A 24,573-nucleotide genomic window follows, 5' to 3' on the forward strand; every position below is an offset into this window, starting at 1 on the left:
GGAGCTTTAATGTTGCAGTAAGAAGAATACAGGAAAATGAACCAGAAGCAATAATGAAGGTGACAAGCCTGTTTTCCACTGTCTAATAAATGAAATGGAGTGAGCTTCAGCTTCCATAATACAGGGAAGAAAATTTGTCACCCGCTTAACTCGCTCGACTCAAGTCAACTGAGATCATTGCTTGTCCCACAATGTTTTAGGCTTTGTACAGCTGTGCTGGAGGGAAGCGTGGCTGGCGTGGAAAGTGTGTTTTTCTGCTCTTTGCTTTGTTCTGTAGATCATTAGTTCTGTTTCTTCATTCACACAGTTGGCCTTTCTTACTGCACCTGTGCGAAATGAAGGGCAAAGAAGCACGATGCTTTTAGCGGTGCCAGGCAAGGTAGCACGCTCAGCAGGAGAACACAAAGCTACCCCAGCTGTTTACTTCTGGTTCTTCTTTGATTTCATGATTCTTGATTGCGAGTTTGGGATTTCAGTCATGAACCACGAACTTCCAAAGGGAAGGCGTTAGTTTGAGCCAGGTGGGATGGGGATGTTGACTCCGATAGCGTGAACCAGCCTTTGCTCTGGGCACTGTGCAGCAGCCAGTGTTTGTCCTAATGTCCCCCAAAAATGCAGGGGAATGGTAGCTTGGAGATTTCCAGCCATGGATTGAAGGTTCACTTTGTGTGTGGCCCTTTCCTGGAAGGGAGCTGCTGTACAGAAACCTTGTTTGCTCTGGATTCAGTGTCCAGACGGGCTCTGTCATCTAGCTGAAATTCCCTAGCACTCACTTTCCCAGTCCAGCTTCTCTAGTCACACCCAGAGCAATTTGGAGCTGAGGCTGGAGCCTCACTCAGCTTGTCTCTTCTCAGCATATTTTCCAGGAGTGTTTCCTCCTAATAAAACACCTTTGCTTGGGGGGAACTTTTATAAAAGAAAAAAAACCCCAAAACTGCAGGACACGCTTCTGAGGAGCTTGGAAACACCAAGAGCGGTGGGGGCTGCTCTGCTGCATGTCCCCAGTAACCCTCAGATGTGGGGGGGAAGGCAGGCAGCTCCTAGCAGGAGTTTCGTAGGTGTTCCTGAATAATATCCCAGTTTTAGTCTCGGGCCATTAGCAAACTGCTCAAACTGAACTTTCTACAAGCTCTTCTGTTGCATGGGTGCTTTGAATGGCTTTTGAATGAAGAAGTGCTGTCCCCAGCACCTTGCTCTGCCTGCCAGTGGTGTTCTGAAAAGTAAAAGGCAAAACACATTTTGTGAGTTTTTACTTGGTCTGGGGAAAAAAAAAAAGCTAGTTACGGCTTTATGAAAATCTTTTCTTTAGCAAATTTCAAACTGCTAACAATACTTCTGATAGCAGTTCTTGCAGCTAGATGTTAACTTCATAGGTACAAGTAATTCTGTGTAATTTGGTCATTTGAAACTTGTACTGCTGTATTAAAAAGATGAAAGGGCAGTAGATCATAAGACTTGCTTTCAACACAAAATATTTCCATAGAGTTTAAGAGGGGTCAGGTCTTGGTGAGTGGCTCAGACTTTATCAAATGTCATATTACTACAGCAGCATGAGAAAGCAATGTGGAAGTGAATTTAATTTCTTTAGAAGGAAAAGCCTTTTCCAGCTATATATATTTAGTGCTTCAACATCTTAGGCACTCATAATAACATTGCTAATCCCTTTTGCTGCTTAATCTTGGTACAGTAGCAAACCAGGCTAGGCAAGATGTTTGCTAATAGGGGATAATTAGCTGAAAAATACCTTTAAGAAAATCTGCAAATGATAAAGTCTAGGCTAAGACTTTAAAAAGTAACTCTGGCTTTTGCCATCTGGCTGCCAAGGCTGCTCCTAATGAGGTGAGCATGGCTTTAGTGAGCCCTCAGGGAGAAACATTTCTTCCCTAAATACCTGAAGACAGGCTTTTGGAGATGGAGGTACATGGAAAACTTTTGGTTGAGGAGTAAATCTGCGTTGTGTGCAGCAAAGGTTGTTCCCTGCAATGCTCAAGGTTGCATGTGTGAGCACCTCGGGTGATGCTGGAGGTACAGGGCCAGCACCTGCCCCGCAGGGAATTCTGCGTGTGCAATGGGGTGTCCGTGTCATTTTTTGATAGAATTAATTGTGATGTCCCTGCTTTTGTTTTTGCTGTTTTCAAAGCAGGTGATTGATTGTTGCAAGCAAATTTTCAAGGGGTGGAAAAAGTAGGTTTTGATTAAAAAGGCATTTGAGGATTGAGCAGCCCAGGATCTGTGCCTGTTTGCCCAAGTCTCTGAGTACTTCTGTATCAGGAGGAGCCTTTGGCAGCTCTTAACCAAAACCACTTCAGATGCACCTAGAGCAACTATTTGGAAGCACTGTTCTCGATTCTGGTGCGAACTTGGTCACCTATGAGAGGCAGGGTCTTCTGCAAAGCTTGGGGTTGCTTCCCTGCACTCCAGGCTCCTGCTGCTCAACAAACCTTGCTGCAAGGCTGTGATCCAGCCGGATTTGTTTTGAACATGAATAACCCCAGTGAAGAGCTGGGACTCGTCTCGTGTCCGATATGAAGCCTGTGCTTAAAACACTTGTGTGATTTAGGTGTGCATCTCCCATGCTTTGGTTTACCCCTAAATGTGCCCAGATCTAAGTGGGAGTGACCCCATTACCCCCGTCCCCAGGCCAAGCCGCTTTCTCAGCCTGCTGGGTCCTTTTTTTGGCTGGGTTGAGGCTGCCACGTCTCCAGCTGCTCACATGCAGTGACAAAGCCAGGCACCCGGCTGTGCCGCCACACATACACCATGTAGCTACAGCTTGTGCTGGGCACCTGCTCAGAGAGGATGTGGTAGGAGCAATGCGGGGATTTCATCAGCATCAAAGAGGAGATTTCATCAGCTGTGCCCATCAGGAAGGTGAGAAATTAAACCCTCGTCCCAGCTCTGGACTCTGGCCTTCCCTGGGCATCGAATACCCCAGCGCCTTTCTGCAGGAAGGTCCCAGTGCTGGCAGCAGGACCAGCAAGTGGCTGGGTTGAGGCTTTGTGCCCCTGCGTCCTGCTCTGGGGGGACCTGGTGATGCTGCCATGGGGTGGAAGTGACAGGTGTCCCAAAATGCGCTGAGCTGCTGAGCAAAGCAAGCTCCAACACCCTCACCCCACCTCCTCTGTGATCTCGGCTGGGGCTGTCTTCCTCTGCCGTGAAGGCAGCTTCTAGTGACGCGAGTTGCACGTAAAAGATGTTCCTGCCACGGGTTACAGGGAGTATAGAGGTTTGTATTAAGAAAATAAAAGGTGTTTCCTGCACTTCCTGCCTTTGTGGGTGGGTGACTCCAGCCGTCACTGAGTCCCCGTGGGGGCCCTGCAGCCCCCTTGTCCCCTGTGCCCTGGGCTGGCCTGAGAACAGGCTCCTCCAGGGACGCAGCCATGGCCCCCACCACAGCCCAGTGGCCCAGCTGGAGGCTGAGACGATGACAGTCGTTGCCTTCAGCCTCTCTACCTGCAGGTGCTGGTGGGCTCTGTGTGTTGGCTTGCAGTCCTCAAACCTCTCCTCATCCCTGTGCTGTGATCTCAGCATCTCTTCTTCTTTTCCAGGACTGAGACCCCCTCCCAAACCATCCCTGCAGGCTGCTGATGGCTGAGATGCTCCAATGCTGGGATGCTCCAGGTCACATCCCATCCCGAGAGCACCACATTGCACCCGCCCCCCCCCCCCCCCCCAACCCGCCAGCACGTTGGCCCCTTCCCTGTCCTGAGAGCGCTGCTTCAAGCTGCAAAGCCCTCCAGCACCAAGAGGTCTGAAGCCTGGGGGTGGCACATCAACTCCCAAATCCCCAATAATCAGCATTTTAAAAAGGCAAAACATCAGCACCAAAAATGCTATGGTTCACACAGAGCTGGCCCTCGCGGGAGCACAGCCTGGTAAGAGGAGCTGCTTTCCCAAGAAATTTTGGGTCCGTGGTGCTAAATTCTTACCTGAATTCGGCACGGGCGGGAGGTGGCATCCAGCAGGATGGCGCTGGAAGGACGCACATTGCGAGTCTCTTGGTCTCTTTTTTTTTTTTTTTCTTTGCTAATTCTACCCTTGCTCAATATTTTGTCTAAGAGAAAAGGGAAACAATTTGAGGTATGTCTGGAAAGCGGAAAAGAATAGGAAGACAGGCATTTCCATGGCACCTTCTCCTTTTGCTGCATAATTCCGGGTGCCTTGGAGGGGCAGGGGTGATGCGAAGCCTCAGCCCGCTGCCTGCACAGAGCGTGCCTCAGTTTCCCTACCTGTGGGATGGAAATATTGACTCGGGTCTGTTTGCTCTTGGGTGATGGGTGTCATCGCTTCCCCACCAACCCTTTGTGGGAACACTGCGGTGCTTTACTGCCCAGTGTAGCGAAAGGCCTAGAGAAGGGCAACTGCCCCGTGAGCGTGGTCACCCTCCCCGGCGGGTACCGCGGCTTTCAGCCCAGGTACCTTTTTGCACCAGATGCAAGGCCTGGGGGTGTTGGAGCAGGAATTTCCAGGGGTAAGGATATTCTGGGCCATCTTATTGCCACTAATTAGGCTGAAGGTAAGTGCCCCCTGCAGCAGGGCAGCAGTTGCACCAGGTCTCTGCAGGGATGCAGGTCACTGTGCCTGGCACGCCTCTGCCACTGGCAGCGATGGGCACATGGCTCAGCTGGGTCTCGGCTGTGTAATTCAATGTCTGTTTCCATCTCCTGGGTGTCTGATCGTCACCAAGTGAGTCTCCCCCACTAATTTTGCATACAGGTGTAGGTTTTGCATCAAAACCTTCGGCTCGTGTGGCTCGGTGGTGCCGGCACAGCCTTTCCCAGCCTGGAACTGCTGCAATCCCGGTGCTGCACCACGCGCTCGGGAACCTGCAGGGCCTTAACTGGCAGCAGTTGTGCAGCCAGTGCAGTAATGGTGGTAATAATAATATATAATAATAATAATCGTAATAATAATAGTGATAACATTATATGGCTAGAGAGGAAGAATCAGTGGTACCTCTGCTATAGTTCTGCAGTATTTCCAATCGGTGTTTCTGTTTGAATAATTAAATGCAAGAAGCCAGCTTTAGGCTGGAGATACCTACCCAGGTGCACTAAAAACCAGCCCCAAAGTCTGATTTAGGGTTGGGATACCCGTTTCATGGGGCAAATGCAACTTGTAGATGAGCTCTGAGGAGGGAAAGCAGAAACTGATGCAGCAGGCATGGGGCAGGCTCTGTCAAAGTGATCGGTCAAAGCAGTGAAAAGGGCAAGAAGCCCTGAGATAGGGACCCCTCTACAAAACTTACCTTACTACAATTAACACCGAAGTATGAGTCTAAATACACATGGATAGTTTAGTTATTTGTAAACTCTTCCAGCTCTTCAACATCCCTGTAAACCTGGTCCCAGTGGGTGCTTAAAACACCAGCCGGGAACATCTGCAGAATTGGGGTTTTAGCTGGAACTTGCTGACACAGATAGGTGAAAAAAGTTTTTGTTTTCCCACTAATTTTAAAGATGGGTATTTTACGTGCCTCACTTGAGGGATGAAGAATATTATGCTGTGTATTTCAAATGAACCATTTGAAATCTCATTTATTATTTTCCTGAAATCCCATTCCATTTAAGTTGTCACAGCTTGGGGCCTGCTTGTGCTCCTTACTGCCTCACCACAACAAAAAAAAACACCCCCAAAGCATCATTAAAAAGTCCTACCACCACTTATTTTATTGTTTCAAAATTCTAATACAAAGGAAAAAAATATTCTCAGATGAGAAGAAAAACAAGTTGAACAAATGCAGAGAAGAGGGAGAATGTTTTGTATTAATTACCGGTGAGGGAGGCAGCGCGGTCCGTCAGGGTCCCGACCCGCTGGTGCGGCGGTGACAGTGACGTAGGTCTCCATCTCCCAAACCTCCCTGCAGACCCAACCGGCGGAGGGGGCAGCGCCTGCCCCGCTCCCAGTGCCCCCACTGCCGGTGGGTGCCTCCCAGTGCCAGCCTGTCCCAGTTCGTCCCCATCCCAGTGCCAGCCCTGTCCCAGTTCATCCCCATGCTTAGTGCCAGCTTGTACCAAGTTCATTGCCATCCCAACACCAGCCTGTCCCAGTATGAGCCTGTCCCAGTGTCAGCCTTGTCCCAATGCCAGCCCTGTCCTAGTTCATCCCCGTCCCAGTACCAGCCTGTCCCAGTGCCAGCCTGTCCCTGTTCATCCCCACCCCAGTACCAGCCTGTCCCAGTGCCAGCCTGTCCCAGTTCATCCCCACCCCACTGCCAGCCCTGTCCCAGTTCATCCCCATGCTTAGTGCCAGCCTGTCCCAGTTCATTGCTATCCCAGCACCAGCCTGTCCCAGTATGAGCCTGTCCCAGTGTCAGCCTTGTCCCAATGCCAGCCCTGTCCTAGTTCATCCCCATCCCAGTGCCAGCCTGTCCCAGTATGGGCCTGTTCCAATGCCAGGCCTGTCCCAATGCCAGCCCTGTACCAGTTTATCCCCATCCCAGTACCAGCCTGCCCCAGTTCATCCTCGTGCTTAGTGCCAGCCTGTCCCTGTTCATCCCCATCCCTGTACCAGCCTGTCCCAGTATGGGCCTGTCCCAATGCCAGCCCTGTCCCAGTTCATCCCCATCCCAGTGCTTGCCCATCCCAGTGCTAGCCTGTCCCAGTTCATCCCCACGCTTAGTGCCAGCCTGTCCCAGTTCATCCCCGTCCCAGTACCAGCCTGTCCCAGCTCATCCCTGTCCCAGTGCCAGCCTCCCCAGTTCCTCCCCATCCCAGCACCTGCCTGTCCCAGTGCCTGCCCCGTACCGGCGCCTAGTCCCGTTCCATCGCCAGCCGTGTCCCAGCTCATCCCCGTCCTACTGGCAGCCTGTCCCTGGGGCTGCCGCATCCCAGTGCCCAGTCCCATCCCAGCGCCGTGGGTCCCAGTCCCGCTCCCAGTGCCCCATCCCGCCCTGCTCCCAGCGCTGCCTCGGCCGGGGCCGGGGCCGGGGCCGGGGCCGGGGCCGGGGCCGGCGCGGAGCGGGACGGCCGCGCATGCGCCCCGCCCTCCCGCGGGACCGCCGGGGCACTAATTGTTGCCGGAGTTAAAGAGAAAAACCCCCGGTACGTGAGGGAGGCACCGGGCGGCCGGGCCGGGGTGAGTCGGGGCGGCGGGGGGCACGGCGGGAGCGCGGGAAGCCGCCGGCCGCCATCTTGTGGCGGGGGGCGGTGGGGCCGAGACGGGCCGAGACGCTTCGCCGCGGCGGAGCCGCTGGGCCCCGGGGTCCGTGAGGGGAAATGGCGCCTCGGGGGTGAGGGCTGCCCCGCGCCCCGTCACGGCGCGGCCCCCGGCCGGGCCGGGCTCCTCTGCGGGGGTCTGCACCCCGCCGGGGGCTGAGGGGACCCCTCGGCGCGTCCCTGGGCGTGAGGCTCCCGCTGGGGGGGAAAGTGTGTTTCCAAACCCGCGGAGCGGAAAGTCCGCGGCAGAGCTCGGCTGAGGAAGCTTTGGGAAGACGAGTTTAAGTTGTTCACCGGCTACGGAGCGAAATTATAAAAATATGTCCGGTTTCTCTGTTGGCTTTTTGCCCGTTTCTAATGAGTCTACAGAGGTGGCTGTGAAAATTAGCGTTACCCGGCCGCAACGCCGGCAGAAACTTTGTGGGAGTGCGAGAACTCCGAAATGTTAAAAAACATATAAATACAGCGCAATAGAATGAGGACTGGGAGGTTTACCCAAGACTTGAAGGATTTAAGTTTGAAAATAGAGATTTTTACATGCAGGGGGGAAACCCCCAAACTTTCTGACGGCGAGTTCAAAGACTAGAACTAATAACATTTTTTGAACAGAGGGATAAAAATAATACTTAGGAAGTATTGATGTAGGGATGGGAATGGGATAATCGTAATGATTTTTGGTGTTCAGAAAAAAGGGATTAGGACAGTTTTATTGATGCTTGGTGCCACAAGGAATTGGATTAGATTTTTAATATGAAAACATTTAATTTACTCAAGTATTGCCCAGATAAGCTGAAAAAAAGAAACAAAAACAAACACACGTTGGTCTGTAATTGGGATTAAGGGAGAAAGAGGTCTGATCTTTTGTGCCAAATTGCATAAGAGCTTTCTGGTTCATGTCTTATTATGTAATGAAACAGAAGGAAAAGGAGGCAAAATGGGTACTTGATGCTGCAAACTCTTCTTACCATGCAGCAATTAACAGCCATCCGATGCGGTCTTGTTAGCGTTGGTGTTTTGCTTCCCGGCTCTTCCTTGTCCCATCTATCTAGATTATATTTTTTGAGGGTGGGGACGAGTCTCTTCCTCAGTGAGTCTTTCTACTTGGCAGTGTAAGATCTGTAATAATAATTAGTAAGAGTCCCCAGGGTAATTTGCAGGATTGTAGTCTTATAAAGTAATTACAGATGCAATTAAAACAGAGGACATTTTTGGCCTCTGTGCTCTAGTTTTGGCCTCAAATTGATTGCACCTTACATTGCAAATAATCCCTTTAAGGCTGAATGCGTGTGAAATAAATTGTAATTCATCGTGAGTGCAGAGGTGGAAATGGAGCCCGAGTTTGAGCTGCTGAGTACAACTGGGTACAACTACTGGGCAGATTGTGCAGGGCCAGTTCCATTTTTCTTGGCCAGAGTTAATTTATCTTGCCTTTGTGGTTTTTATTGCCATAATAAGTAGGTTGCAGTAGTGTGAGTGGTTACAAACAGATGTGCTCTGCAGATTCCTGACCGACTGACTTCTCATGGCCCAAGGGTGTGTTTTCTTTGCCTCAGCCATGCTGTTTGTCTGCACTTTTTACCACCAGTTCTTTATTTACTGGAATTTTAAGGCAGTAGCAGAAGCGTGGGTCTTTAAACTGACTGTTAAAAGTGGCATCTAGCATCTGCAATTTTACTTTATAATGGTTGTCTTAAAAGTGCATTATCTGCAGGAGAAGGTCTGGCTCTCTGTTATCTCACTTCCACCTTCATGCAAAGCTTTTAGTCTAAACACTTCTAGGTATGATGATATATGTCTAGTCCATTGGTGGAGAGGGGACATGAATTTGAGGGTAAAGCCTCAGTATTACCCCCTTGACCTTTTCTATATGAACACTCATGTTTTTTGAGAGGTGAGCAGTGTGGTGGGCTGCAAACCTGGCGCTGGGAGATTGGTGATGAGATAGGATGCTCCCAGGGTGGTGATGAGGACGTGGATGAAGGTGTGGAGTGCTGTCTGTTCAGCCTTCCTGTGCCAGTCCGTGCCTCACCTCTGTGCAGGAAAGGGGTTTGGAGGCCAAATTCCCTTTACCAGAATTTGCACAATTTGCGTATCAGGGAAACACAGTTAACCTGGGTCAAAACCAGACTGAACCACGGCAGCAGTTACTCTGGAACTTTACAGTCTTTCTGTAAAACAACAAGGAGGTTCCTGAGTTGCAGTGTCAATTCTTCCTCGAACACTGTTCCTGCTCTCCCCAGTTTATAATTTTTAATCTATTTCAGCCTTTTCTCAAGCCCTCCATCAGTGTGTTGTCTTGAGGTACAGGAGAGGGAAGAAGGTAGAACAGTGGGCTGAAAAATTAAATTAGAGACTGGGGGGGGAAATGACCAAATGTTTACTTGTTAATGAAGGCTGGCAGCTGAATGCTCCCACACGTGGAATCAATTAGCAGTCAAAGCAAACAGAGATCCGACCAGACCCCGTCCTTCCTAATTAGTAGCACTAACTGTGCTCTGCAGGTGAGGTATGTATGCAGATGTGCTTTGCTAAATTTGGCAGGTTACTTTCCAGAGGATGGTTCAACTTACTGGTAAAATACTTTACCTCCAGGGAATGGATGTTTTATTAGTAGGTTTAGCATCTTTTGGCTCGTCTCCTGTTTTTTTAAATTTCTGATTGAATCCAGCAAAATGATGGGATAAAAGCATGGTAGATCCAAGCAAACAGAGGTAGCAGCTGTATTCATGAACCACACAGGATTTGTTTTGATAACCCTGTTTATGCTGTAGCTTTTAAACCAAACAAAATACATGATTTAAAAGCCAGAAACCTGAACAGAAGAAGCAGCAGCAGAGATCATTCTTGACTGGTCTGAGGCAGATCAAAGCTTCCTCGTGCGTTGCTGTTTGGCTGGTAGCAGGGCGGTGCAGAGCTGAGGTCCTGTTGGCACATCAGAAATAGTCACCGCTGTTAAATCAATCGTGTGGCTCGTCTGCCCCTTTGGGGTAGGGTTGGTGGAGGCAGGAGTTCTGGAAGGCTTGTAGGGGTGTGCTGTGTCTTCCAACCTGCATCAGAATGTTTTTTTCAGATAGTACCTGGTGGCTGTTGTTGCAGTCCTGCTGCTCCCTTTTCTCTTTGCATGTAGTTTGTTGGGTTGTTCTGGGGCTTTTTGACTGCTTCCTTGTATCTGGTTTGTACAGTGCTACTTCATGGTGTCCCCAGAAGCTGGAACATAAATGGTGAGAATGCTGGAGCAGGGAGAAAATAGCTACAGTGAATTTACAGGGTGAGCTGCAGTAGTTGCAGCTTCCACTTCCCTTTTGAATGCTAAACTCATGTGCTCTTCTCCAGGCTCCAGGGAGATGCTTTATTCCCTGTGCTGTGTTTGGAGGGTGTCTGTATGGCTCGAGAGGGACGGCAGTGTGGCACAGGACCCGGGAGCCTGAGCCCCGTCCTGTCCACACCAGTGCACGGCAGCCTCAGCTCTGGTTTCCTCATTGCTGCTCTCCACTTTGGCAACTTTCAAATGAGATAGCATAAGACCGGATCACGTAGAAGTTTGGGGGTTTTTTTAAATAAAGTAAACACATAGGAAAAAGGTCAGTCCCGTAAAGGTGTCTTTTTTTAAAAAAAAAAAGTTTATTCCTAATAATGCAAGGCCCTTACCTGCTCAGCAGTCCTTTCCATTGTCATTCACTTGTATTGAAACCAGATGCAAATTTCTGTACTTTAGTGGGTCACCCTTGGCTGCAGAAGGGGCGTCAAGGAGGAATTGCCTCTGAAATGCCTGGAGAAGGTCAGGAGCTGTCTTTGCTCGCTCAGTTGAGAGAGCAGACATGGCGAGATTGGGGATGGTACTGGGTTGTTAGAGAAAAATAGTATCTCAGCTCTGGTTTGTAACTCTTACAGTACCAAAGCTGATACAGGGATATTTGAGCCCAAGGCATCATTAGTTTATCCTCATTTTATGAATCACAAGATGTTTATAAATCACATTTGGAAATTGTTGGTACTTCTGTGTGGATTGTGGGTGAGGTTTTTTTTCTCTCTTCTTTTGAGTTAGGTGGAAATTTGGGTTATAACTTTTCACAGTGAAAAGTTGGGTGATGTAGTCAAAGTGTAGGGTTCTGGGCACTTGCACAGATGCTGCCAGTGAAGCTCCAAAGTGCACACAAAATCTTTAGGAAATCAAATAGGACTAAGCATATACTTAAGCACACTGTTGGAACAATAACAGTGATATTGCTTACAGAATTTGCACATTTTCTTCTCCGGCTCACCTTTCATGACTGTGATATCAATCCATGTACTTCCTGAAACTTCTGGTGGGGAGGGAGGGATGGAAAATGGCTTCTGTATGTGTGCAAGCTGTGCTTTGTTTCATGTTATCTGAAAAAGTACTTCTCTAGGTTTTTGTTTAATTAGTTCCTTGACTAAACACTTCACTTTTTAGACTCAGATAGCTTTCTAAGAAGATTCATTTTTGACCTAACCCTTTCTGCAACAGGAACAGCAGTATTTTTGCAGTTTCTCATTGTATTTAACACAAAGAAGGCATGTGATGCTTAATTGAAAGAAGTTTGGATGTTTTTATATGGCCATCTGTGCCAGATTTTACTTCAATTCCTTCATTCTGTAGTAATGCTAAATCTGCAAATAACAATTTGACTGCATACTCTACCAAGCTATTTAGAAAACAAATACCAGAAGAAAAATCTGTTTTGCAATTTTTGTTGCACAATTATGTACACAGAATATGGGCACTCTGGCTGGTTCTGCCTCCTGACTGCAGCATCGAATGGATCCAAAAGACAAGCCTACACGTACTTGTGGTTTTTAAGCTTGCTTCATCAATTCTTTGCACTTTTTTCTTCTGGAATACTTGACATACATTATTCAACATGAAACAATTGTGGCTGGTGTCAGTATGGCGCATAAAAAACTTGTGGAGTAGGTAGGTACTGGTAGTTTTGGAGTTCAAGACTAGACTCCTTAACACCAGTCATTTGGAGTTTAGATAACCAGCCTTAATTATTCCCCAGAAAATTATGAGTATTCAGAAAAGTACAACATAATAAAATGGCTTCAGAACAGAAACAAATAACTAGTGCAGAGATTTGACATCCCTTTAAAACATCTGTCTGGGAGCCTACACCCAATGTGCAGCCATTGTAGATGTCAAAAATGTTGGCGGACACAAAACATTATGGGAAATGGCTGCTGCTTTTGATTGTTTTCATTAACTAATTCCACTTTAAGGGCATGTTTTATTGCAAAAGTAATTATCTGTGTCTTACTTAAACATGTAAGTGGTGTGACTGAACTTTTAGTTTTCCATTAGGAGATATTATTTTTTTTTTTCCCCAGCACGGCAGTTTTTATATTGTCACAAAATTGACAATGTCTTGAATCACAAATCTTACAGCTTCCTTACAGGTCATTAAGTTTTGAGTGAATATAGTAATGATCACGAGTGATGGAAAGTATTTATATCTTGCATCTGTTGTTGGAGAAATCGGGTCAGATTTAGAAATGGCAGAAGTTCCAGCATCTTGCTAGGGAGGGCTTTGGGTTGCTCCTGCAGAGGTGCTTCTGAACATGATGGGTTTTATGGTGTATGGTTTCTGTGTGGCACTGGGTGACATTCGTTAGCATGTGCAAGTGTTACAGTGGTATAAGCAGTTCCCAGAGGCCAGGATTAGCCGTGTCATGGTCTCAGGCCTCGAGGGGACATACCTGAGCCTCCTGGCTGGGCCCGCTGAGTGTGAGGTTTGCACAGGGCTTTGTCAGTGGCCGGGTGCCTTCCCCAGAGTCACCATTCTTAGCAAGCAGGAGATGAAAAGCTGGGGAGAAGCAGCATCAATGCTGTTAATGAAAGTTACAAAAGTGAAGGTAGGATGTGCTTCTGTTCCTCACTTTCAGTAAATGAACAGAAAGTGTAAACTGTGGACATGGAAGTAGGTTTTGTACCTTCTTTTGCATCCCTCCCCTTCTATTTGGAATAGGTCGAAATGCTCTCCAGTGGAGCGCTGAGTGCCTCGTGCAGCTCCTGCAGCAGGAAGGACAGGAGAAAGGCTGTTTCCTTGCTGGCTTCACAGCGTCACATAAATCTAAAGAGAAAGGTAGCAAAGCTAGTGTGATCATAGATGGAGATAGACTAGAAATGAGGCAGCGCCACGCTCAGCCTTCGCAGTCAGATGTGCTGCTGCTGACTTGCCGCACGCTTGCTTTTCAGTGCGCTCCGTGGGGAAGGCTGGCTGGCGCGTCAGCGGGGCGGGGAGCGGGGCTGTGTGTAAATCGGGAGCTTTGCAGACCGTGCGTTCATGTAGCAAGCAGCCGCAGCCTGAAATAAATCCGTGCGTGTGTATATATTTGACACAACTGTGTCAAGAAACCAAGAGATAGCAGCTTACGAACCGTTATGCTGGTTTGGGCTTAATACTAGGATCAGCTGCTGGGTTTAGAGTAAACTCACAGTATTGCTGTCTGATCCTATAAATTGATTTAAGTTGTATTGCCATGGTGACTGTTTATTTGTCTCCCAGCGTAATACCACCTAAGCATAATCCATACATTAATGTGTACATAGGGTAACCTTGAAAGGGCTGTATTGTACAAATGAACATGGCAAACTCCCGAAAACCAGAGCAGTTTATCTTGGCAGTCCTGTGGCAGAGCTATGACAAGAAGCGTTTGCTTCCTCTCCGTTCCAGCCCATGCTGTGAGGCCAGGGCATCCCTCTACCTTCCTCGACTGTTTCCCTGCTCTGATCTTTCAGAGCAGTATTTTCCTTGTTTTGTAGTTAAAATTTTTCTCTCTTTTCCTGAGAAACAAAAATTAGTAAGAAGTACAATGGGTGGAGCCTGGGATTCCTCAGTTCTGAATTTTATCTTCGCCCCTTCACTGACACAGGTAGTGAAAGCACTTCAGTGTTCTTCACACTGTTAAATACTTGCCAGTGGCTATTAACACTTTAGGCATTGGTACGGTTTCTTTGCAGGCTGTGAAAAGTTCATTTGAGACCTTGACTGATGAGTTTCCTGGAGGTGAGGCTGGTTTTTTTTCTAGTAATGGTATTAGTTCAGCCTTGCAAAATATTACTTGCCTGAGGTGAGTAATAGGCTTTGATGGGTAAGTAAAGTATCATCAGTCATCGTCATAGAAAGGGACAGGCAAATGATTTTTGTGTCTGAACTGCTAAGTGTTCAAAGCAGTTCCTGAGACCAGATTAGTTGTGCCCTGTGAGAAGTCATGAAATTATTATTTTTTTGTTGTTTCTGTTTAAAAATTGCAGTTTGGTTCTCCACTAACGTCATAAGAGTGACTGGCAGGTCTGATACGTTGGGTGTTAGACACCCTGCCAAATCTTACAAGAAACTGAGGATGCACAGAGTTCTGAATGCCAACTTGCTTTGAGTGCACTTAACACTGAATGAAATGATCAGCTTTTGCTAGGTTTCCCATTCTGTTTTGGGGAAGAAAGGTGGTTTGTAAGTCAGTTATTCCCAGAACAGCACAGTATCAGATGGTTTTCTCGGTGCCAGCTGCTTCTCAAATGGAATTTTGCCTCCTGGTACGTGGAGGCTTAGCTAGAAGGGCTGCAGACATCACTGTTGTTGCTTGATTTACAGTCTTGGGTTTTATTGCTTCGTTGTGTTTCTCACATTTACCCTCTTATAAAGACACTGAAATCCTCATGTCTTTAGGAATCAACCTGGCAGCATCTGAAAAGGGACTTCGGTTGAAATGTTTCTCTTCCCATTAGGTCTGATAGCGTATACAGAAGTACAGTGAACCCCCATCCACCCATTCAGTCTTCACGATTTTGTTTGTATGAACTTGTGCCTCTTTTCCTTTTTTTTTTTTTTTTTTGGGGGGTGGGGTGGGGGGCGGTCCTAAGGCAAGATGGATGTTAAAAGCCAAAGCTGGTTTTCTACAGTAACGATGAAGCTCTTTCCCAAGGCTGCACTATTGTTCACTGGTAGAAACGAGATCAAAACCTGGGTATTTCTGACCTCTGCCTGTGGATTCCCTATCTGAAGTTCAAGCGCAGAAGTCTGGGTGGTAGCATATTAATTATGAATCATTATCTCTGCCAGCATGGTAGTCATTTATCATTTCATAAATTTGAATCTATGACTTGGGGCTGCATGACTCATCTGAGTTTTGCTGTATCTTTTGCATTAATGTTTCGAAGTCTGAAAATTTTAAAGATGAAAAGCAATCACAAATATGGACAAATGGGGAACATTCATGCCTCACTACAGCTCTTTGAAATGTTTGAAGTTAGTTTCTGCTGTCTTTTTTTAATTGCACAGTTTGCTTCCTTTTATTGGGCTATCTTGATTTTATTGTAGGTTTTACTGATAGGGAATGTTATAAGAAAAGTAATTTCTTTACTATATTTTTCAAGGGGTTTTACTGGATTTATAAAATGCAGAGATGTAAAAGGCTCATTATTGTATCAGGTCTTCTCTGGTTAGCACAAGATTATTGTCTAGATTGTGATTTTTGACAGTTTTCCTGGCCCAGTTTTAAATAAAATCCACAGCTTAATTACTTCTGTCCAAGTATCCTCCAGGCTCCTTCTCCCAGAGGGAGCTGTGTAAGTAGTCTTGGTGTTTGAGCTGCTTGATTTTAAAAGCCTGATTGTAAAGAACATCTAAAAAGTGATAGTTTTGCCCTTGCTGAAACTGGCATCAAAACATTGGCTACAAACGAGTGCTTATAGATGTACAAGGCTACATCAGATGTTAATGTATGGTGAGCCTTGGGCGGCAGTAGTTCAGTACCACCCTATGTAAGGCTTGTTTAGTCCCGTTTGTAACTTTCCGTAGCGCTGTGGAGCTGCGGTGGCGCCATTGTGTTGTGTGTACGTAACCACGGATACCAGCGCGCATCTCCCGCGCCTGCGGTTCCGTTAGAGCCGGTGGAAGCTGAGCTGGCTTCTGCAGCTTGACTGCTGCTCTGCTTTGCTCCCGTTTTCACCCTCCTGACTCGTTCTGACTAGCCTATATGCAGCTCATCTTCACAGTTATGCAGGATTGTAAGTAGCTGGAGTTTTATATTTGGGGGAAAAAAGGAAGAGATCCTCCTACAGGAATTAGGTTGCGATATCCGAAGATATTTGGTATTCCAGTTTACAAACATCTGTCCTGGTTTTAACCCAATTTAGATTATCATAAAGAGCTGTGATGCTTGAATGAGAGTTTCAGGAATGCTCAAACATCAGATATTATCCTACCTCAGATCTGTGGTTTTGCCTTTGGCTGAATTAAACTTATACTTTGAACCTGTAGGTAGAAGGTCTAGCATGTGGAAGGCTTCACATCAAGAGTGGAGTTCACCTGCCCTTACTTAAGCACTTGGCAGTTAAAAGCCTGCCCTGGCAGTGTATCTTAAGGCACTTTCCAGTGCTCCAGCAGAGAGCCAGTCTGCCAGAGGCAGATCAAGCACATGGGCCTTGGGTGATGCCTGCTCTTGCTGTAAGAGCTCAGAGTGACCTTGTTGAACTCAAGCATTCAAATGTCAGAGCAAAGACCCCTGCCGTGGGCAGTTTTGACCCATTCCCGCAGGAATGCAGTTGGACCTGTCAGTTGAACTGTGCATTTTGTACTTAACATCAGTGGTTTTGCTCACACTAGAAAAATTAGTAGAGCTGACAGTTCAAGAGAAGATTGTGAATTTTTTACTTTTTTTTTTTTTTTTAAGCAAGCAGTTACGTTCATGGATTGAAAATACTGAGGCTACGTTTAAAGGGCATGAACATACAGTTAATTTATGGTCAGTGTTTGGTTAATGTCTACCACAAAAATTGTTGAGTAATTGGATATGGGGAGCCCGTATAGCAGTGTGGCTTTTAGTCGAGTCTTCTAATGGAGCCCATTAGTTTATTTGCTGGGATGTGAAAGCAATACATGGCGCTTAAGCATTTTAAGAGCTTTATAGCATTTCTAGTGCAAAGCCTTGACATTACAGCAGTATAGAGGGGCCTGGAAACAGCTGTTAGATGCTGCTGCTCCCCCCTGATGTGCACAGACTTTTCACTTGTATATGAGTTTGTGCATACAGCTGTGTATTTGTGTTTCTGTAATTTTAAATCCTGGTACTCCTAATATCCAGACCAAAGCTCCTACTGAATCCAGAGGCTCTAGGATCTTGCTAGTGAACTGTAATTGGCAAAAATGTCATACAAATCAAGTAACTGTTAAAACTTACTGGGTTTTTTTGTCCTCAAGCTGTACATATGCTTAACGCTCTCAGCTTTCTTTTCATGTTTACTGAAGTGTCATGAGCAAAATGCACATTTGACATTTTTCCCATCTTTTGAAACTAGCATTGCTCTGGAAACCCTTAGTGAAATGTGAGCAACAGACCTCTTTATTCTGTGCCTCTTTTTTTGTTTTGTTTTGTTTTCACACCCTAGTTTTCTTTGTTAAAATTAAATAAAGAACCCAAAGACTAAGCGGAAAGATGGAACAGAATGTCCCGGAGAGAATCATCAGCATCCCGACAGCAGACCGCGATATATTGAATGCCTTAGACTGGAAAGACGGCATTGGTACCTTGCCTGGTAGCAACATACAAGTAAGAAACCAAGGAACACAATACATGAGTGGCCACCATGCCTTGGCATCACAGAATATTTGCAATATATTCTGTAGTTTGCACATGAAGGTTGTGCAGAGAAAATACTTTGTTTTAAACAACTGGGTTGGCCTTACCAAGGAAGTGGTGAAGTGTTAGTAATGTTTCTGAAATGATGATACTCCCTCTCTCCTTCAAAATTCTTGCTGAATTGATTTCTAAAGGCAGGAAGTATTTTAAGTAATTGTTTTCTGCTAATGAAAGTTATGGGTCTGATCTTGCTAATCCCCGGTACTGTCCATACAACATACTCTGGGGCAAGAAATCCCGTTGATTTCAGCCCACTATGAGAAAGATGTTTTCTCTGAAAGACAAATTTTTGTATTTTGTGGGGTTGAGTCTTTAGATTCTTTTCACATCAGTGGTTGTTTTTCGCAGCTTTTGACAGCTGCCTGTATCTTATGTATTCATGATAGTGACAAATACAGCTGTCGTGTAAATCAGAACCAAGATTTGATGGTCCTAAACATAGTGTTCTGTGTTAGAGGAGGGAGGAGAGTGGGTGTCTGCTGGCTGTTTCCCAAATTACCTTCAACTGTTGCTTCAATTCAGTTGCAGTTCCGATGACTGAAAATGAATACATAAAATTGCCCTCAAGGCTGCAAGTTTTGAATCTTGGGGTGGTGGTGGTGGTGGAAGATCAATTTTCAAGTGAAAAAAAATTGGAGCTGAAGGGACTTGAAAGCTCTGAAAAATCGGATTTTGGTATCATCACATCAGGCATTCAGAATCAAGACCTCCTGCAAGTGTTGACAGTTCCCCTTCCTCCCCTGCTCCTCCTGCCTTTGTGCAGACGGTCTTCTAGACGGGCTGTCAGACCTCACTTAGGCTACGAGGAAGATGCTTCTGCCAGCAGATGTCGAGAGAAAGTGGATGAACTTGCATGCTTGGAGTATTTTAAGATCAGTGGTTTACACTCCCGTAAAACCGCCATGGAATGGGGTCCGCTGACTTTCTAGGAGGTCCTTTGGGTGATTCTTTTGCAGTGGCCTAACTTTTGCCCTGTATTTAATCAAAGTAATTATACTTCTGCTTCTTAAAAGAGCTCAACGGTGTATTGCCACAGGTTCTTTCCTAAACAGCAGTAATGTTCCTTTGCAGACACAACTTCACTTTTATTGATTCCTCATAATAGTAATCAACAAAGCACCACATTATTTTTTAGACAGAAAGACATCAGATAATACTGTATTGTTTTATATTAGATGATCAAGTATAAGAACACTGAGCACCACAGTTAGTGAGTCTGGTAGAAATGTTTAGCTGGAGCATGGTAACTAGCTGCACAGGAAGCCACTTCATTCTTAAGATGCCAAACACTTTTTTTTTTTTTTAATTTTCCCTCACAGAAGTGCCAAACACTTTTTTTTTTTATTCTTTTGCCATTTAATCCTTCTTTTCCCCTTTTCTTCCTGCTATATTCTGGTTCTTACATGCACAATGAAATATACTTTTCCTTAATTCTCTTCCCAAGTGTCTCAGGAAGGACTAATTCTTTCTGGAGAGTTTGTGTAGATTTCATATTAGCAAATATGCTATTGTGAACTCCTTTGTGTAAAGGAAGGTGCAGTCCTCAGAGCAGCAGTTATGCGTTTCCAGAACTTAGGAATGAGGGATATTGCTTTGAAGAGTCTCGAAATGGAACTGGTGGTTGCCTCCATGGATCAGCCCATCCTCAGCATCAGATCAGAGACCATTAATAAAGATGCTTCTTGTTTTTCTAACACAAACTTATGTTTTCTGTGGCCTGGGCTGGGCTTCACCAGTTTGTGTGGCTGCAGATATACCATTGAATTATTAAAGGAGGAAATAACAGGCTGCTGTCTTCACTGGTTTGAGCTGAATCAGAACTGTTAATTCGTATGCAGGAGCGTCGCTACCCCAGAGACTAATCTGCTAATACAAAATGACACTGGCACCCTTCCCCACCTCCAGCTGAGAGCTCTGCTTCACACTTGCTCGGCTGCTTAATGGCACGTAGAGCTCTGGAGATGTTCCTTCCACTGACCTTCTGCTCATGATGCTGAGCTGTCCTTATCAGCTCTAGCAAGGACCCCTGGGATCTGCACTGTTGTGCTGCTGCTGCTCTGGTGTTTGAGGAAAGTGATAGGTTTCTTCTCTAAACTTAGTCCACTTCAGAATTATCGCTTCTCTGAAATAGATTGTTTCTTTTTGTGCTGAAATAAAAATGATGCTCTGTCTCTTCAGGGGTGCAGAGGAAGATGTGAGCTGCTTAGAAGCAAGTCCAGCATCTTTGAAGCTTTAAGAAATACAGGCTTCAGATAAAAAAGGGGGAAGAGAGCAAAGAACGTTTGGGATAAGGCTTTGATAGGGTGCTGGAGGCAGGGTCCTGAGCCCAGGAAGCATGCAGGAGTAGAGGAAGAATGGTGCTTCTCAATGCAATGGGGGGTGCTGCTTCTGAAGCAAATGCTTTTAAACTGGGTTTAGCAGGTTTGAGCGGCTGTGAAAAGATCTCAGACTACTAAAGCTAATCTGCTTTAGAGCAGAGCTTGCACATGCAACCTACCTTTGACTTGTCTCTTTTATTCTGGAGTTCAAGGAGTGAGGCATCTGTCTCTTTTATTCTGGAGTTCATTTTTAGGCATATTTGCTCATCAGAAGTTTGTTGGGTTTTGTGTTGTTTTTTGTTGTTTGGGGGTTTTTTTTGTGTGTGCTCGGTGGCATTTGCAGATCAGGACTAATAAAAGATGCACATTGACACTATTTGGCACAATTTAGTAATTTTGTCTGGACCAATGAAGTGTTCTTTCACAGCCTATGAAATTTTTTAAGCTTAAAGCATAAGAGCCTGTGAAGTCTGCCACATCTTATTCCTTCTCTATAGCTACCCCATGGTAGCTTCGCTTTGTATCTGGAGGGTTTTTCTTATTCTGTGTCTGAATTTACTCATGCCCTGTAGCAGGACAGGCAGTGTGTGTGCAGGGTTGGTAGGCAGGTGCTGTGTTGGAGCAGAGGATGGGTGTGCTAGCAAAACCGCCGTGGGAGCGTCATCTACCCCAGCGGCTGATGGAGGGCTTCTTAAGGGTCAAAACCTGGGGCGACTGGGACTGGGAGCTTGGAGACTGACTCCTGGCCACACTGGTACATGTCACCTACCTACTGCCACTATCTGTGGCTTCTGTTAGGTGTCTTTTCTAGGTTGTTCAGAAAGGGTTGATTTGGATTTGAGACTCTCCCCTCTGTCCTTGGGCCAGGGCCCCACCGTGGCTTTCACTAAGAAGTGGTACTGTGCAAGCAGGAGCTTATCAAACAAAGAAGAGCTAGTTATTTCTCAGTGTCTGCTGTTCTTCAACAGTGTTGCTTGTGCATATCCCCGCATTCCTCTGCTCCTCTGGGAGCACCAGACTGTCAAGTGTCATTGAAGAAGGGTTGGGAACCGCTTGGCCTCTTGCAGCTCCAGATGCTCACTGCATTTATGCAGTCCTGGCTGTCACTGTGCTCTGAGGTCTTTAAAGCCCAGCCAGCACCAGCTGGAGAACGTACTGGACAAGTTCTCCACTGGAATGTGACTTTTCTGTCAACAGCTGGGTGATTCCTGCTTGCACAGAGATTTTAGGGAAGTTGCTGTACATCATAACTGCAGTAAATGTAATTGTGCTTTGTTGGGTGAATTTCAACCATCATAGCAGAGTTTTGGGTTAAATCGCTTTTCTGAGGGTATTTATTTTGATGTGTTTGTCAGAGGTCTGGGTTTTATAAGGGGAGCACATCCCAAGCAGGTAGAATTAACGTTGCTTTCCTTCAATGACAACGAAATACATCGTTGGGGATTTCTGGGGGCTCGCTGGTGGCATTTTGAGGAAGAGTTGTGTTAGGTGTTTCTCACTTTTATTGTTACTTATTTTTAATGCTTTTTAATGTATATTCAGCCATTTCTTTTTATCCCATACCTAGTTGCTCCTCAGGGAACCGTATTCCTTCCTGTCCCTCTTCCTAGCCCTTTTACTACGGCTTATTTGCTTACTTTCTTCTCTTACCTGCAGTTCTGTGTAAATGAGTTTGGACTGCTAGAAATCATTACTGAATCAGAAGCTGAAGCCATAAAAACTCTTTCAGCCTCAGCAGTAAATGCCAGCCCAACCAGCTTTGCTCCTGCTGCTATCAACGTTTCTGCTGCCTGTAGCACCAATTTGGAAGGTGAGCTTTTTGCTGTGGAAGAGAATACACAGTTTCTGAAAAAGCTTCTAGAAACGGGTCTAACTGAAATGTGTGTTTTAGTAGCGTGGTGCTCCCTGGTGCAGCATGTGGAGTGAGTCTCTGCCTCATTCCAAATAATTCAAGAGTATTTAGAGTGAGTGTAATTACTGCATAGTTGTAACAGTACTTGGTGCACGCATTGTGCTCGCCTTTGTGGAAGGTAAGTGTGGTTATGTAAATGATCTGGGCTAGATTTGTTGATACAGTCAAACATCCCTGTCACGCTGAGCCTTACTGGACTGCTCTTGGGGCGACAGGAGTTTCCAGCGTTACTCCTTTCTCTGGTTGCATGCATTAGGCAGTGTGGACCATGAATGGATGGCACAGTGCTGTGCTAACCTGGGGTTCCTGACTCAGGATGAATTCCCAGTAGTGTTATCTTTGCAAGAACATTCTTCAGAATCTTCTCTAACCTGGCTCCTGCTAGGAGTTACTCTGTTAGCCATAAGAGGTTTTAGGTTTCCAAGGCTACTGTAATTGAAACTTGGGGAAAACTTGAGTTTTAACAGGATAATACAAGCATGTTATTGGACATGCACACCTGTGTAAAACAAAAAGTATCTCAGTTCTTACTGTTTATCCAGAAACCAGTAGTTCAGAACAGAATATATTTATATGATAACCTCTGAGCTCTTTCACTGCAGACCACTCAGTTAAGCTGGCCAGCCTCACTTGCTTCAGTAAATCGCTAGTTTCCTTTGATTAAATTACTGTTTCAGTAGAGCTCCCTTGCAGGTGTGCCTGAGTGTCTTCCAGAGAGCACTAATGGAGACCAGTGCTAGGGAGTGAGTGACAGCTGAGAGCTCTCATCCCGAGAGTGCCATCAGCCATCCAGCGTAAGGTCGTATTTTAAGGATGCTCTTGGTTAAACGTAACAGCATGTGGTTGTGGCACAGGGAGCCCTTGGTAGGTTGCCCTGGCACCTTGTACTGAAACAGATCATCTTCTAAGGTGGCAGGAGACTTGAGAAATAGCTTGGGACACACAGGCACCACAGGATAGCAGCTGGAGCCTGTTCAGTCTTCGACATCATCAGTGCATCCTGGTGCAGTAGTTGGAAGGACGTTAACTGTATAAGGTTTGCGGTAGCGATGCTGGATCCCTAGTCAAGGCAGAGATACATCACTGAATTCATGCATCCCTATGGTTAGAATTTCTTATTTGAGAAAAGAACGATCTCTTGTTTTGTTGCCTGCCTGGGCAAGCGTCTGCTGGTTGGCTTTCCCCAGGATTTTGATGGAACTGTTTCTGTTTTTGGGTAGGAAGGCTTTGTACCTGTCTTCCCTGCTGGCTTTTCTCATCTTGAATTTCATTGTAAGCTCTGCAGGTTCCCTTACACTTACAGGCATTCGCTTACGCTCCTGCTGATTGTGGGTCATTCTCGTCTATGCCAGCTGAGGAGTTGTCAATCCATCTGGTGAAGAACCAGCTCTTAAATGGACACATCAGCACTAAGAATTTTTCACACCCTCTTAGTCCAAGTGTATTCCATAGATCAGTGTGACTTCTAACTGAGCAGAGATTTTCAAGCACTCTATGTTCTTGCAAGTTTTCCCATTTTTGTCTTTTTCCTGCCTGGAATCATGGGTCCCCGATGGCACAGGGAGAGGCTTTAAGTTGTGATACAAGCAGGCATGCGTGGACTCTGTGCGTAGGCAGTCTGTCTGCCCAGTTCCAGCCAGGACCTTCTGACATCCGTATTGGGCTACAGGGAGCGATCAAATATAAATGAAAAACGTCAGCTGTCTTAGCAGAACGAGTACAAGTACTGGTGAGGAGACTATGAAAATGGCTTTAAACAAAAAAGCAAAGTGACTCATTTTTCCACATTCTGGATTGTGTGGTGTGTTTTTTTCTTTTTTTCTTTTAAAGTGTTTAATGGTGCGTTCAAAAATGGATTGATCAAACCAGTGCACACAAATGGTGCCACTAAAAGTAGAAGAGGAATGATGTATACTTAGGAGCCCCTGTGCACAATTTGCATGTCAGGTTAATTGAGCAAAGTGTGCGTCAGGATAGTGCAGATGCCTGGTAATGGGTATCACTATAGTTGTGTTTTGCTAAAATATTAAACATAAATTAATTTGCATTAGGAAGAACTGAAATCATAGGAGAAAGTAAACATGAATGATGTATTGGAGTTATTCCTTACATTTTCATGCTTTCATTCAAATGAAAGATTGATACATAGCCCTTGCTATATATAGAAAGAATTGTTTCTGTTCTTCCATCAAGAATGTTCTATTTCCAGAGGCTGCCTACAAAGGATTTTCATAGGTACAAAGTATATATAAAGGTGGAAGTTTTTGAACTTAACCAACTATATTAAAAGTGTCCAAACAAGATGGACTTGTTTGACATTTGTCTTTCAAGTTAGAGGGTTACTTGGAATAAGGAAATATAAAAAGTAATTTGTAACTATGTCCTGGTTATAGCCTTGAGATTATATTCTCCTTTATCACTTTTACAGGTGGCAGGGTTTCTCAAAAATTAAAATATTACGGACAAAGGGGTTTTCCTTTAATGAGGTGGTACACTTTTTCTGTGTGGCAGCACACAGATAACAATT

The 24,573-nt window shown here is 45.7% G+C and overlaps 1 protein-coding gene across 6 annotated transcripts in view; it reads left to right on the top strand.

Moving 5' to 3' along the window:
• Positions 1-6,912: 6,912 nt before the first annotated feature.
• LOC130146163 (lethal(3)malignant brain tumor-like protein 3) overlaps positions 6,913-24,573 on the top strand; it is a 51,596-nt gene continuing 33,935 nt past the window's right edge. For 4 of the 6 annotated variants that reach the window (XR_008820778.1, XR_008820779.1, XM_056332025.1 and 1 more), the window contains exons 1-2: positions 6,913-7,043; positions 21,791-21,944. The gene's annotated coding sequence lies outside the window, so the exon portion shown is untranslated. Of the gene's footprint in view, positions 7,078-21,790; positions 21,945-24,573 lie in introns of all 6 variants that reach the window. The other 2 variants (XM_056332027.1, XM_056332026.1) reach the window with 2 other exon arrangements.

Source organism: Falco biarmicus, chromosome 3, assembly GCF_023638135.1.
Source record: "Falco biarmicus isolate bFalBia1 chromosome 3, bFalBia1.pri, whole genome shotgun sequence".
Taxonomy (NCBI): domain Eukaryota; kingdom Metazoa; phylum Chordata; class Aves; order Falconiformes; family Falconidae; genus Falco; species Falco biarmicus.